Source organism: Rhamphochromis sp. 'chilingali' (assembly GCF_963969265.1).
Source record: "Rhamphochromis sp. 'chilingali' genome assembly, chromosome: 15".
NCBI lineage: Eukaryota > Metazoa > Chordata > Actinopteri > Cichliformes > Cichlidae > Rhamphochromis > Rhamphochromis sp. 'chilingali'.
In genome coordinates, this window is record NC_137942.1 from 24513274 (window position 1) to 24528916 (window position 15643).

General features: G+C 39.0%; 1 long non-coding RNA gene across 1 annotated transcript; it reads left to right on the forward strand.

The window, feature by feature from the left end:
- The first annotated feature begins 6933 nt into the window (after window positions 1-6933).
- LOC308411484 lies at window positions 6934-9250 on the forward strand. Its single transcript, XR_013974390.1, has 4 exons — window positions 6934-7212; window positions 8122-8290; window positions 8627-9077; window positions 9197-9250. It is a non-coding gene; the product is annotated as an uncharacterized lncRNA (long non-coding RNA).
- Window positions 9251-15643: the final 6393 nt, after the last annotated feature.

Consider the following 15643-nt stretch of genomic DNA (forward strand, 5'->3'; position numbering starts at 1 on the left):
CTTTGTGACAAAGCTTGTGATCCTTCCTTCCATCCTTCTTTCCTTTGTGACAATGTATGTCATCCTTCCTTCCATCCTTCTTTCCTTTGTGACAAAGCTTGTGATCCTTCCTTCGATCCTTCTTTCCTTTGTGACAATGCATGTCATCCTTCCTTCCATCCTTCTTTCCTTTGTGACAATGCATGTGATCCTTCCTTCCATCCTTCTTTCCTTTGTGACAAAGCTTGTGATCCTTCCTTCCATTCTTCTTTCCTTTGTGACAAAGCTTGTGATCCTTCCTTCCATCCTTCTTTCCTTTGTGACAAAGCTTGTGATCCTTCCTTCCATCCTTCTTTCCTTTGTGACAATGTATGTCATCCTTCCTTCCATCCTTCTTTCCTTTGTGACAAAGCTTGTGATCCTTCCTTCGATCCTTCTTTCCTTTGTGACAATGCATGTCATCCTTCCTTCCATCCTTCTTTCCTTTGTGACAATGCATGTGATCCTTCCTTCCATCCTTCTTTCCTTTGTGACAAAGCTTGTGATCCTTCCTTCCATCCTTCTTTCCTTTGTGACAATGCTTGTGATCCTTCCTTCCATCCTTCTTTCCTTTGTGACAATGCATGTGATTCTTCCTTCCATCCTTCTTTCCTTTGTGACAATGCATGTGATTCTTCCTTCCATCCTTCTTTCCTTTGTGACATTGCATGTCATCCTGCCTTCCATCGTTCTTTCCTTTGTGACAATGCATGTGATCCTTCCTTCCATCCTTCTTTCCTTTGTGACAATGCATGTGATCCTTCCTTCCATCCTTCTTTCCTTTGTGACAATGCATGTGATCCTTCCTTCCATCCTTCTTTCCTTTGTGACAATGCATGTGATTCTTCCTTCCATCCTTCTTTCCTTTGTGACATTGCATGTCATCCTGCCTTCCATCGTTCTTTCCTTTGTGACAATGCATGTGATCCTTCCTTCCATCCTTCTTTCCTTTGTGACAATGCATGTGATCCTTCCTTCCATCCTTCTTTCCTTTGTGACAATGCATGTGATTCTTCCTTCCATCCTTCTTTCCTTTGTGACAATGCTTGTGATCCTTCCTTCCTTCCTTCCTTCCTTCTTTCCTTTGTGACAATGCATGTGATCCTTCCATCCATCCTTCTTTCCTTTGTGACAAAGCTTGTGATCTTTCCTCCCATCCTTCTTTCCTTTGTGACAAAGCTTGTGATCCTTCCTTCCATCCTTCTTTCCTTTGTGACATTGCATGTCATCCTGCCTTCCATCGTTCTTTCCTTTGTGACAATGCATGTGATCCTTCCTTCCATCCTTCTTTCCTTTGTGACAATGCTTGTGATCCTTCCTTCCATCCTTCTTTCCTTTGTGACAATGCTTGTGATCCTTCCTTCCATCCTTCTTTCCTTTGTGACAATGCATGTGATTCTTCCTTCCATCCTTCTTTCCTTTGTGACATTGCATGTCATCCTGCCTTCCATCGTTCTTTCCTTTGTGACAATGCATGTGATCCTTCCTTCCATCCTTCTTTCCTTTGTGACAATGCATGTGATTCTTCCTTCCATCCTTCTTTCCTTTGTGACATTGCATGTCATCCTGCCTTCCATCGTTCTTTCCTTTGTGACAATGCATGTGATCCTTCCTTCCATCCTTCTTTCCTTTGTGACAATGCATGTGATTCTTCCTTCCATCCTTCTTTCCTTTGTGACAATGCTTGTGATCCTTCCTTCCTTCCATCCTTCTTTCCTTTGTGACAATGCATGTGATCCTTCCATCCATCCTTCTTTCCTTTGTGACAAAGCTTGTGATCTTTCCTCCCATCCTTCTTTCCTTTGTGACAAAGCTTGTGATCCTTCCTTCCATCCTTCTTTCCTTTGTGACAAAGCTTGTGATCTTTCCTTCCATCCTTATTTCCTTAGTTTAGTTTCAGTTTTCAGATTTATTTGTCATATGCAAGTTAGCACAGGGTCAACATTGCAATTAAATGTGTTTGACGAGCAGCAGTCACTCAGCAGCATGCACAGTAGGAGAAAATATATTAAAATAAAATAAAATAATAAAGAAAATAGAAAAATAGCAAGGAGCAAAATATTAGAGAGACATGGTAAAAGAGAAAAGATGACTGAATATATATGTATCTATAAATATAAATATATGTACATTAGTGATTAAATAAGAAAATCTTGAAAAGAAATATGACGGGAGGGCAGATGGGATATTGCACAGGAATGAGCAGCAGAAAATTAAAGTATTGCACTTGTGACAAAGCTTGTGATCTTTCCTTCCTTCCATCCTTCTTTCCTTTGTGACAAAGCTTGTGATCCTTCCTTCCATCCTTCTTTCCTTTGTGACAATGCTTGTGATCCTTCCTTCCATCCTTCTTTCCTTTGTGACAATGCATGTGATCCTTCCTTCCACCCTTCTTTCCTTTGTGACAATGCATGTGATCCTTCCTTCCATCCTTCTTTCCTTTGTGACAAAGCTTGTGATCTTTCCTTCCATCCTTCTTTCCTTAGTTTAGTTTTAGTTTTCAGATTTATTTTTCATATGCAAGTTAGCACAGGGTCAACATTGCTATTAAATGTGTTTGACGAGCAGCAGTCACTCAGCAGCATGCACAGTAGGAGAAAATATATTAAAATAAAATAAAATAATAAAGAAAATAGAAAAATAGCAAGGAGCAAAATATTAGAGAGACATGGTAAAAGAGAAAAGATGACTGAATATATATGTATCTATAAATATAAATATATGTACATTAGTGATTAAATAAGAAAATCTTGAAAAGAAATATGACGGGAGGGCAGATGGGATATTGCACAGGAATGAGCAGCAGAAAATTAAAGTATTGCACTTGTGACAAAGCTTGTGATCTTTCCTTCCTTCCATCCTTCTTTCCTTTGTGACAAAGCTTGTGATCCTTCCTTCCTTCCTTCCATCCATCCTTCTTTCCTTTGTGACATTGCATGTGATCCTTCCTTCCATCCTTCTTTCCTTTGTGACAAAGCTTGTGATCCTTCCTTCCATCCTTCTTTCCTTTGTGACAAAGCTTGTGATCCATCCTTCCATCCTTCTTTCCTTTGTGACAATGCATGTGATCCTTCCTTCCATCCTTCTTTCCTTTGTGACAATGCATGTGATTCTTCCTTCCATCCTTCTTTCCTTTGTGACATTGCATGTCATCCTGCCTTCCATCCTTCTTTCCTTTGTGACAATGCATGTGATCCTTCCTTCCATCCTTCTTTCCTTTGTGACATTGCATGTCATCCTGCCTTCCATCCTTCTTTTCTTTGTGACATTGCATGTCATCCTGCCTTCCATCGTTCTTTCCTTTGTGACAATGCATGTGATCCTTCCTTCCATCCTTCTTTCCTTTGTGACAATGCTTGTGATCCTTCCTTCCATCCTTCTTTCCTTTGTGACAATGCTTGTGATCCTTCCTTCCTTCCATCCTTCTTTCCTTTGTGACAATGCTTGTGATCCTTCCTTCCATCCTTCTTTCCTTTGTGACAATGCTTGTGATCCTTCCTTCCATCCTTCTTTCCTTTGTGACAATGCATGTGATCCTTCCATCCATCCTTCTTTCCTTTGTGACAAAGCTTGTGATCTTTCCTCCCATCCTTCTTTCCTTTGTGACAAAGCTTGTGATCCTTCCTTCCATCCTTCTTTCCTTTGTGACAAAGCTTGTGATCTTTCCTTCCATCCTTCTTTCCTTAGTTTAGTTTCAGTTTTCAGATTTATTTGTCATATGCAAGTTAGCAGAGGGTCAACATTGCAATTAAATGTGTTTGACGAGCAGCAGTCACTCAGCAGCATGCACAGTAGGAGAAAATATATTAAAATAAAATAAAACAATAAAGAAAATAGAAAAATAGTAAGGAGCAAAATATTAGAGAGACATGGTAAAAGAGAAAAGATGACTGAATATATCTGTATCTATAAATATAAATATATGTACATTAGTGATTAAATAAGAAAATCTTGAAAAGAAATATGACAGGATGGCAGATGGGATATTGCACAGGAATGAGCAGCAGAAAATTAAAGTATTGCACTTGTGACAAAGCTTGTGATCTTTCCTTCCTTCCATCCTTCTTTCCTTTGTGACAAAGCTTGTGATCCTTCCTTCCATCCTTCTTTCCTTTGTGACAATGCTTGTGATCCTTCCTTCCATCCTTCTTTCCTTTGTGACAATGCTTGTGATCCTTCCTTCCATCCTTCTTTCCTTTGTGACAATGCATGTGATCCTTCCTTCCATCCTTCTTTCCTTTGTGACAATGCTTGTGATCCTTCCTTCCATCCTTCTTTCCTTTGTGACAATGCTTGTGATCCTTCCTTCCATCCTTCTTTCCTTTGTGACAAAGCTTGTGATTCTTCCTTCCATCCTTCTTTCCTTTGTGACATTGCATGTCATCCTGCCTTCCATCGTTCTTTCCTTTGTGACAATGCATGTGATCCTTCCTTCCATCCTTCTTTCCTTTGTGACAATGCTTGTGATCCTTCCTTCCATCCTTCTTTCCTTTGTGACAATGCTTGTGATCCTTCCTTCCATCCTTCTTTCCTTTGTGACAATGCATGTGATTCTTCCTTCCATCCTTCTTTCCTTTGTGACATTGCATGTCATCCTGCCTTCCATCGTTCTTTCCTTTGTGACAATGCATGTGATCCTTCCTTCCATCCTTCTTTCCTTTGTGACAATGCATGTGATCCTTCCTTCCATCCTTCTTTCCTTTGTGACAATGCATGTGATCCTTCCTTCCATCGTTCTTTCCTTTGTGACAATGCATGTGATTCTTCCTTCCATCCTTCTTTCCTTTGTGACATTGCATGTCATCCTGCCTTCCATCGTTCTTTCCTTTGTGACAATGCATGTGATCCTTCCTTCCATCCTTCTTTCCTTTGTGACAATGCATGTGATCCTTCCTTCCATCCTTCTTTCCTTTGTGACAATGCATGTGATCCTTCCTTCCATCGTTCTTTCCTTTGTGACAATGCATGTGATCCTTCCTTCCATCCTTCTTTCCTTTGTGACAATGCATGTGATTCTTCCTTCCATCCTTCTTTCCTTTGTGACAATGCTTGTGATCCTTCCTTCCTTCCTTCCTTCCTTCTTTCCTTTGTGACAATGCATGTGATCCTTCCATCCATCCTTCTTTCCTTTGTGACAAAGCTTGTGATCTTTCCTCCCATCCTTCTTTCCTTTGTGACAAAGCTTGTGATCCTTCCTTCCATCCTTCTTTCCTTTGTGACAAAGCTTGTGATCTTTCCTTCCATCCTTCTTTCCTTAGTTTTGTTTCAGTTTTCAGATTTATTTGTCATATGCAAGTTAGCACAGGGTCAACATTGCAATTAAATGTGTTTGACGAGCAGCAGTCACTCAGCAGCATGCACAGTAGGAGAAAATATATTAAAATAAAATAAAACAATAAAGAAAATAGAAAAATAGTAAGGAGCAAAATATTAGAGAGACATGGTAAAAGAGAAAAGATGACTGAATATATATGTATCTATAAATATAAATATATGTACATTAGTGATTAAATAAGAAAATCTTGAAAAGAAATATGACGGGAGGGCAGATGGGATATTGCACAGGAATGAGCAGCAGAAAATTAAAGTATTGCACTTGTGACAAAGCTTGTGATCTTTCCTTCCATCCTTCTTTCCTTTGTGACAAAGCTTGTGATCCTTCCTTCCATCCTTCTTTCCTTTGTGACAATGCTTGTGATCCTTCCTTCCATCCTTCTTTCCTTTGTGACAATGCTTGTGATCCTTCCTTCCATCCTTCTTTCCTTTGTGACAATGCATTTGATCCTTCCTTCCATCCTTCTTTCCTTTGTGACAATGCATGTGATCCTTCCTTCCATCCTTCTTTCCTTTGTGACAATGCATGTGATTCTTCCTTCCATCCTTCTTTCCTTTGTGACATTGCATGTCATCCTGCCTTCCATCGTTCTTTCCTTTGTGACAATGCTTGTGATCCTTCCTTCCATCCTTCTTTCCTTTGTGACAATGCATGTGATTCTTCCTTCCATCCTTCTTTCCTTTGTGACATTGCATGTCATCCTGCCTTCCATCGTTCTTTCCTTTGTGACAATGCATGTGATCCTTCCTTCCATCCTTCTTTCCTTTGTGACAATGCTTGTGATCCTTCCTTCCATCCTTCTTTCCTTTGTGACAATGCTTGTGATCCTTCCTTCCTTCCATCCTTCTTTCCTTTGTGACAATGCATGTGATCCTTCCTCCCATCCTTCTTTCCTTTGTGACAAAGCTTGTGATCCTTCCTTCCATCCTTCTTTCCTTTGTGACAAAGCTTGTGATCTTTCCTTCCATCCTTCTTTCCTTAGTTTAGTTTCAGTTTTCAGATTTATTTGTCATATGCAAGTTAGCACAGGGTCAACATTGCAATTAAATGTGTTTGACGAGCAGCAGTCACTTAGCAGCATGCACAGTAGGAGAAAATATATTAAAATAAAATAAAACAATAAAGAAAATAGAAAAATAGTAAGGAGCAAAATATTAGAGAGACATGGTAAAAGAGAAAAGATGACTGAATATATATGTATCTATAAATATAAATATATGTACATTAGTGATTAAATAAGAAAATCTTGAAAAGAAATATGACGGGAGGGCAGATGGGATATTGCACAGGAATGAGCAGCAGAAAATTAAAGTATTGCTCTTGTGACAAAGCTTGTGATCTTTCCTTCCTTCCATCCTTCTTTCCTTTGTGACAAAGCTTGTGATCCTTCCTTCCATCCTTCTTTCCTTTGTGACAATGCATGTGATCCTTCCTTCCATCCTTCTTTCCTTTGTGACAATGCATGTGATCCTTCCTTCCATCCTTCTTTCCTTTGTGACAAAGCTTGTGATCCTTCCTTCCATTCTTCTTTCCTTTGTGACAAAGCTTGTGATCCTTCCTTCCATCCTTCTTTCCTTTGTGACAAAGTTTGTGATCCTTCCTTCCATCCTTCTTTCCTTTGTGACAATGCTTGTGATCCTTCCTTCCATCCTTCTTTCCTTGGTGACAATGCATGTGATCCTTCCTTCCATCCTTCTTTCCTTTGTTTAGTTTTAGTGAGAAGGGTCTGGCTGCAGCCACTGTGGAGCTCCACAGTAGCCGGAAGCACGTGACCTCCACAGTAGCCGGAAGCACGTGACCTCCACAGTAGCCGTAAACACGCATGGATACCGTGGAAGTCTTGCAAGTTGATCGCAAAGGTTAGTTAAGTCTTTCTTATATAAATTTGCCGTTAGTGATTTCATAATTCTAGGAATCGTCTAGTTTTCTTACAATGATCATGTTGCCACTTTTTTTGCGTTACAACAACATTCCTCCTTATTTTAATGTTTTTTCATCGTGCTCCATGGCAGAGAAACACACAGATATGCTTTTTCCTGGGCCTGGTTTTAGTAAGAGAGCTGGATTAACGGCTTCTGTGGGCGAGAAGAAGCAAAAACCACATTTTGCATTAGAGTATGATTTATTGTTGGCGTCAGAGATGCAAAATAACGAATACTTCAATACTGTACTTAAGTAGAATTTTCTGGTATCTTTACTTTACTGCTGTACTTTTTTGTGCCTACTGTATACTTCTTTATACTTCTACTTCTCACATTTTAGCACGCGTATCTGTACTTTGTAATCCGTACATTTGTAAATCAGCACGCGTGCTTTGGACGCAAGATTACTTCAAAATTTTGTACATAAATTATATTTTAGACCCTGTACTTCTTACTTCGACTTGACTAAAAAGTCGAGCCAGTGCTTTCTAAACAGAGGTATCTAAACTGTAGTAAGGAACGTGTGTACTTGTGACACCTTTGGTTAGCGTCAACACTGCAAATTTCGTCACAAACAGATTTATATATTTATCAATACTTCTATTCGTCATTCTTTTCTGTACAGCTTTTTTATTGCCCAGATTTTAGTTAGCCTCTGTTCAATTGACTGTTATATGTCAATAGAAACATATCTCACAGATTAAAGTGTCTTTTAAAATATTTGGGTTTTTTTTTTCAAGAATTTTCTTCCCAAATCTATTACATGCCAAGTGTAAATTGTTATTTCTGCTAAAACCTTAACTTAAATGTGTATATGGTGTTTATCTGTTTCTCTCTGTGTTTTAGATGCACACATCAATCTGGAATTCAGGCTTAAAGCCAGAATTGCAGGAATGCAACACGTGTTGCAGAGGACTCTTTCACTGCCCTCTGTGCCCCACTTTCAGCCCTACTGTCAGGGCAAAGATTGAGGAGCATCTAAGTGTGCATATAAAAAATGCTTTGCCTTTAAAAGGTATGTTTGTATTAAATATACTTTATAGTTATAAATATGCACTTTTTTAAGCACTTCTGCAGTATCTTTGTTGACTTAAAAGTTGCTGTTGATATTGTACAGTTCAGTGCATTCATCTGCAACAAAAATAGTGTTTTTATAAAATATATTTTTATTTACTTTTCACCACTTTTCTTGACATAACTTTTGTGATCCATACCATTTTGCTTTCATTATTGAGGTTGGCTTGGATGTTTTTGTTAACATGTACAATCTGATTGTTAGACAAATTGATTGCATTCTATACAACTACATTTAAATTACATCTGTTTGTTTGTTTGTTTTTTTCTCTTACAGATAAAATGATATGCCGGTGCAGGCAGCCTTGTAGGACAACAGGACACTTTCACTGCCCTGTCTGTAAGATTACAATCATACGGCGTGGGGATATGGCAAGGCATTTATTGTCTTGTCAGCATTCTTCAATGCCAAGTCAGCCACCATTATCAGGACTGCTCCCCGCTGAACTCTTCGAGGAGACCCGTCTCCCCCCCCCAAGGTTTTGTCTTCGGTATCTGAACCATTTTCTGAGTCTTTGTTAGAACATTCATAAGCTCTACCCTCTGTGTTCAATAAAACTGCAGCTGATGGAAAGTCCATGAAAATGACATGCCCTCACTGTGGCCTTACTCTTCGTAGCTCTGGCAAGCTATTTGCACACTGGAGAGAGGAAGCCAAAGCTGTGCTTGAAGGACAACACGTGCCCATTTTCAGACTGAAAAAGCGCAAGTTCCAGGAAGTCAGTCAGGTCAGTATTCACTTTAAACAGTAGTGTAATTACATGGTTAGTGACATTTGAATAACTGTTAAAAAACTGTTCTGCAACAGAGAAATAACTATGTTTTCATCCCCATTTGCCTGACACAGGAGCCAGCAGTTGTTGAAGATCTGCGTCCTGCTGTGCAGTGGGCTGTCCAAAATAAGCCACATGTAACAATGCCCAAATATCTGTCCTTAAATCAAGGGGACCAGCAGAGGGTCTTAAGAGACATGTCAGAGGAAGAAGACACTGGAGCAAGGGACTTGTTCCTCTTTGTTTTTCAGTTTGCAAAGGACATGGAGCTCTTTTTGAAAGCATGTGCTGATGATCAGGGGCTAAGGGTCAGTGCTATGTTTGACATGTAATGGACAAATGAAGGCACTGGCTGTGTTTGTTTAATATGTTGTTGTTGTTGTTGTTGTTTTGTTTTTGCATAGTACAAAATTCCAATTAAACTTATTTCAAAATGTTGTTCACTTGATTCTGTGTCCATACTTATAATAAATGATTACAGTGAAACAGCATTAAATGTAAATGTAACAGCATTTTTTTAAACTTGTAATTTCAAAATAAAAAGCTTATTGTTGATATTAACAGTAAAGAATTGTAATCAATAATATTTTTATACATTTTAAACATTAACACTCTGGGCTCTATCCTGGCTATCTGTGGACACTTCACTTATTCTTTTTTTTGACTACTGCACTGCAGTGGACCAAAACAATGACACGGGTTTGATCTTAAGGATCTAATAGTTATGTGTGTTGTGCATGACATTGCCACACAAATATGTATTTGCAAGATAGAGTAGAATAAATTATGACGCATGAAATATTACATAGGCTGCAGTGAATTTCTGTTGATACAGCCAATTGAGCTTTGAGTTTCCCAGTCAAACTTAGCTTTGAAGCACCTGCTAAAAACACTTTTACTCTTTTACATTTCATAACAAGACACCATAGCCAAAATATTAACAAAATATATATTATTAAAAAATTCAAAGCTGCACATACAGCAACAAACACCGTTAGTAAATGTGTCCTGGAGTTTATGCAGGTGCAGAAAGTGCTGCTGCTGTAAGTCAGCCTAACAGCTTACAGATCACTTATTTTTCTGGAAAGATGGTAGGAAGGGCATCACTGCTCATTTCTACAGTCTCCCAGATCTTGGAATACAATCCCTTTGTACCATGAAACCACTTCGCAGTACTAGGAGTCCACTAAAACCTATAAAGAGAGTGATCCTGGAAGAAATGGGGCACACACTAGTGACCTCAACAATTGCAAGACGGCCTTTTCCCCGATGCTCAGATGGGGAAAAAAAGGAAGTTTCATGAAAACATTAGGACTTTATCACCGTTTTACCAGAAAAGTTAATGGTAATATATAACCTAACTGGCTATAAAGAGTAAAAGATTTAGATACAATTTTGATTTTGATGAAAAGGACTGGTGCTATTTTAAAGAGTCACGTCGGTAAAAGTAGATAAATGTTTTAAGAAATATACATTTTATAGCATTTTGTGAACATACACAAAAAGTGGCCATTTTTGGCAACAAACAAGCTGAGAGAGAGTTGTATATTTTTGGCTCTCCTTGAACAAAAATAATAGTGCATAATAATCAATGTTGATGTTAATCAATTAGATGTCCCAGACACTACTATTAATAATACAGCGGTGCCTCGTTTATCGCTGGTGTTACGTTCAAAAAATAACCCGCGGTAGGTGAAATCCATAGCCAACTTTATTTTTTACAATTATTACAGATGTTAAGACTGTAAAACCCCTCACTACATGCTTTATACACTTTTCTCAGACAGGAATGAACATTTTCACACTTTTCTCTTTGTTTAAACACTCTTAGAGTTCAAACCTTTGTAGAAACACAAGTCCAGTATTATGGAATGAAACCTAAAGGTGCATTTGAGGGTGCAAAACGTTTCGTCGGCATTGTTGTGTTTGTTTGGGAGAAAACTTCCAAACGTACAGTACAGCACTTCAGAGTTACACTGCTAGCGATCGAAGATTTATGTAAATTCGACAAGCTAAACGCATTCTGTACTGTACAGCGGGAGTCCCCAACCTTTTTTGCACCACAGACCACTTTAATGTCAGACAATATTTTCAGGGAACTACCTTTAAGGTGTCGCGGATAAATACAACAAAAGAATAAAAAAAAGAAACTGTGGTATTTTGTAAATATAATAATAAACGTGACTTGAGCTGTGCGCCAACAACAATGACAGTGACATCCTCCTCTCTGCTTCTTAACGCTCTCTGGTCGCTATGGTAACGCGTAAATAGTTCTTTCAAAATAAGACACACAACTACAACCATACATTTCACACCGGAGGATCAACCCTCGCGGAACGGTACCAAAGGACTCACGGACCGGGACCGGTCCGTGGGCCTATTAGGGACCGCTCCTGTACAGGAGACACTGGACTAGATTGATTGACAATGGTCTACAGCAATCAGAACGCACAACACGATGTACTGTAAAAATAATAATAAATCAGCGAAACAGCAAGTGTCACTTTTGGCCACGAACAATTTAGGGGATGGTGAATTTTTTTTGAACAAACCCAGAGTGTTAAAAAAAAAACCCCACTTAAAACCATTTTATAGTAACAAAAACGCAATTTAGTTTTCGCTGTCAAAGTCGATTTAACCGAAGTTACGTGTTTACGGCTAGTGTGGAGGTCACGTGTTTCCGGTTACTGTGGAGGTCACGTGTTTCCGGTTACTGTGGAGCTCCACAGTGGACAGTGGCTGCAGCCAGGTGCTCTTGGTTTTAGTTTTCAGATTTATTTGTCATATGCAAGTTAGCACAGGGTCAACATTGCAATTAAATGTGTTTGACGAGCAGCAGTCACTCAGCAGCATGCACAGTAGGAGAAAATATATTAAAATAAAATAAAATAATAAAGAAAATAGAAAAATAGCAAGGAGCAAAATATTAGAGAGACATGGTAAAAGAGAAAAGATGACTGAATATATATGTATCTATAAATATAAATATATGTACATTAGTGATTAAATAAGAAAATCTTGAAAAGAAATATGACGGGAGGGCAGATGGGATATTGCACAGGAATGAGCAGCAGAAAATTAAAGTATTGCACTTGTGACAATGCTTGTGATCTTTCCTTCCTTCCATCCTTCTTTCCTTTGTGACAAAGCTTGTGATCTTTCCTTCCATCCTTCGTTCCTTTGTGACAATGCTTGTGATCCTTCCTTCCATCCTTCTTTCCTTTGTGACAATGCATGTGATCCTTCCTTCGATCCTTCTTTCCTTTGTGACAATGCATGTGATCCTTCCTTCCATCCTTCTTTCCTTTGTGACAATGCATGTGATCCTTCCCTCCTTCTTTCCTTTGTAACAATGCATGTGATCCTTCCCTCCTTCTTTCCTTTGTGACAAAGCTTGTGATCCTTCCTTCCATCCTTCTTTCCTTTGTGACAATGCTTGTGATCCTTCCTTCCATCCTTCTTTCCTTTGTAACAATGCATGTGATCCTTCCTTCCATCCTTCTTTCCTTTGTGACAATGCATGTGATCCTTCCTTCCATCCTTCTTTCCTTTGTGACAAAGCTTGTGATCCTTCCTTCCATCCTTCTTTCCTTTGTGACAATGCATGTCATCCTTCCTTCCATCCTTCTTTCCTTTGTGACAAAGCTTGTGATCCTTCCTTCGATCCTTCTTTCCTTTGTGACAATGCATGTCATCCTTCCTTCCATCCTTCTTTCCTTTGTGACAATGCATGTGATCCTTCCTTCCATCCTTCTTTCCTTTGTGACAAAGCTTGTGATCCTTCCTTCCATTCTTCTTTCCTTTGTGACAAAGCTTGTGATCCTTCCTTCCATCCTTCTTTCCTTTGTGACAAAGTTTGTGATCCTTCCTTCCATCCTTCTTTCCTTTGTGACAATGCATGTGATCCTTCCTTCCATCCTTCTTTCCTTTGTGACAAAGCTTGTGATCCTTCCTTCCATCCTTCTTTCCTTTGTGACAATGCTTGTGATCTTTCCTTCCATCCTTCTTTCCTTTGTTTAGTTTTAGTTTTCAGATTTATTTGTCATATGCAAGTTAGCACAGGGTCAACATTGCAATTAAATGTGTTTGACGAGCAGCAGTCACTCAGCAGCATGCACAGTAGGAGAAAATATATTAAAATAAAATAAAATAATAAAGAAATTAGAAAAATAGCAAGGAGCAAAATATTAGAGAGACATGGTAAAAGAGAAAAGATGACTGAATATATATGTATCTATAAATATAAATATATGTACATTAGTGATTAAATAAGAAAATCTTGAAAAGAAATATGACGGGAGGGCAGATGGGATATTGCACAGGAATGAGCAGCAGAAAATTAAAGTATTGCACTTGTGACAAAGCTTGTGATCTTTCCTTCCTTCCATCCTTCTTTCCTTTGTGACAAAGCTTGTGATCTTTCCTTCCATCCTTCTTTCCTTTGTGACAATGCATGTGATCCTTCCTTCCATCCTTCTTTCCTTTGTGACAAAGCTTGTGATCCTTCCTTCCATTCTTCTTTCCTTTGTGACAAAGCTTGTGATCCTTCCTTCCATCCTTCTTTCCTTTGTGACAATGCATGTGATCCTTCCTTCCATCCTTCTTTCCTTTGTGACAATGCTTGTGATCCTTCCTTCCATCCTTCTTTCCTTTGTGACAATGCATGTGATCCTTCCTTCCATCCTTCTTTCCTTTGTGACAATGCTTGTGATCCTTCCTTCCATCCTTCTTTCCTTTGTGACAATGCATGTGATTCTTCCTTCCATCCTTCTTTCCTTTGTGACAATGCATGTGATCCTTCCTTCCATCCTTCTTTCCTTTGTGACAATGCTTGTGATTCTTCCTTCCATCCTTCTTTCCTTTGTGACATTGCATGTCATCCTTCCTTCCATCCTTCTTTACTTTGTGACAATGCATGTGATCCTTCCTTCCATCCTTCTTTCCTTTGTGACAATGCTTGTGATCCTTCCTTCCATCCTTCTTTCCTTTGTGACAATGCATGTGATCCTTCCTTCCATCCTTCTTTCCTTTGTGACAATGCTTGTGATCCTTCCTTCCATCCTTCTTTCCTTTGTGACAATGCATGTGATCCTTCCTTCCATCCTTCTTTCCTTTGTGACAATGCATGTGATTCTTCCTTCCATCCTTCTTTCCTTTGTGACATTGCATGTCATCCTGCCTTCCATCGTTCTTTCCTTTGTGACAATGCATGTGATCCTTCCTTCCATCCTTCTTTCCTTTGTGACAATGCTTGTGATCCTTCCTTCCATCCTTCTTTCCTTTGTGACAATGCATGTGATCCTTCCTTCCATCCTTCTTTCCTTTGTGACAATGCATGTGATTCTTCCTTCCATCCTTCTTTCCTTTGTGACATTGCATGTCATCCTGCCTTCCATCGTTCTTTCCTTTGTGACAATGCATGTGATCCTTCCTTCCATCCTTCTTTCCTTTGTGACAATGCATGTGATTCTTCCTTCCATCCTTCTTTCCTTTGTGACATTGCATGTCATCCTGCCTTCCATCGTTCTTTCCTTTGTGACAATGCATGTGATCCTTCCTTCCATCCTTCTTTCCTTTGTGACAATGCTTGTGATTCTTCCTTCCATCCTTCTTTCCTTTGTGACATTGCATGTCATCCTGCCTTCCATCGTTCTTTCCTTTGTGACAATGCATGTGATCCTTCCTTCCATCCTTCTTTCCTTTGTGACAATGCTTGTGATCCTTCCTTCCTTCCATCCTTCTTTCCTTTGTGACAATGCATGTGATCCTTCCATCCATCCTTCTTTCCTTTGTGACAAAGCTTGTGATCTTTCCTCCCATCCTTCTTTCCTTTGTGACAAAGCTTGTGATCCTTCCTTCCATCCTTCTTTCCTTTGTGACAAAGCTTGTGATCTTTCCTTCCATCCTTCTTTCCTTAGTTTAGTTTCAGTTTTCAGATTTATTTGTCATATGCAAATTAGCACAGGGTCAACATTGCAATTAAATGTGTTTGACGAGCAGCAGTCACTCAGCAGCATGCACAGTAGGAGAAAATATATTAAAATAAAATAAAATAATAAAGAAAATAGAAAAACAGTAAGGAGCAAAATATTAGAGAGACATGGTAAAAGAGAAAAGATGACTGAATATATATGTATCTATAAATATAAATATATGTACATTAGTGATTAAATAAGAAAATCTTGAAAAGAAATATGACGGGAGGGCAGATGGGATATTGCACAGGAATGAGCAGCAGAAAATTAAAGTATTGCACTTGTGACAATGCTTGTGATCTTTCCTTCCTTCCATCCTTCTTTCCTTTGTGACAATGCATGTCATCCTTCCTTCCATCCTTCTTTCCTTTGTGACAATGCATGTGATCCTTCCTTCCATCCTTCTTTCCTTTGTGACAAAGCTTGTGATCCTTCCTTCGATCCTTCTTTCCTTTGTGACAAAGCTTGTGATCCTTCCTTCCATCCTTCTTTCCTTTGTGACAATGCATGTCATCCTTCCTTCCATCGTTCTTTCCTTTGTGACAA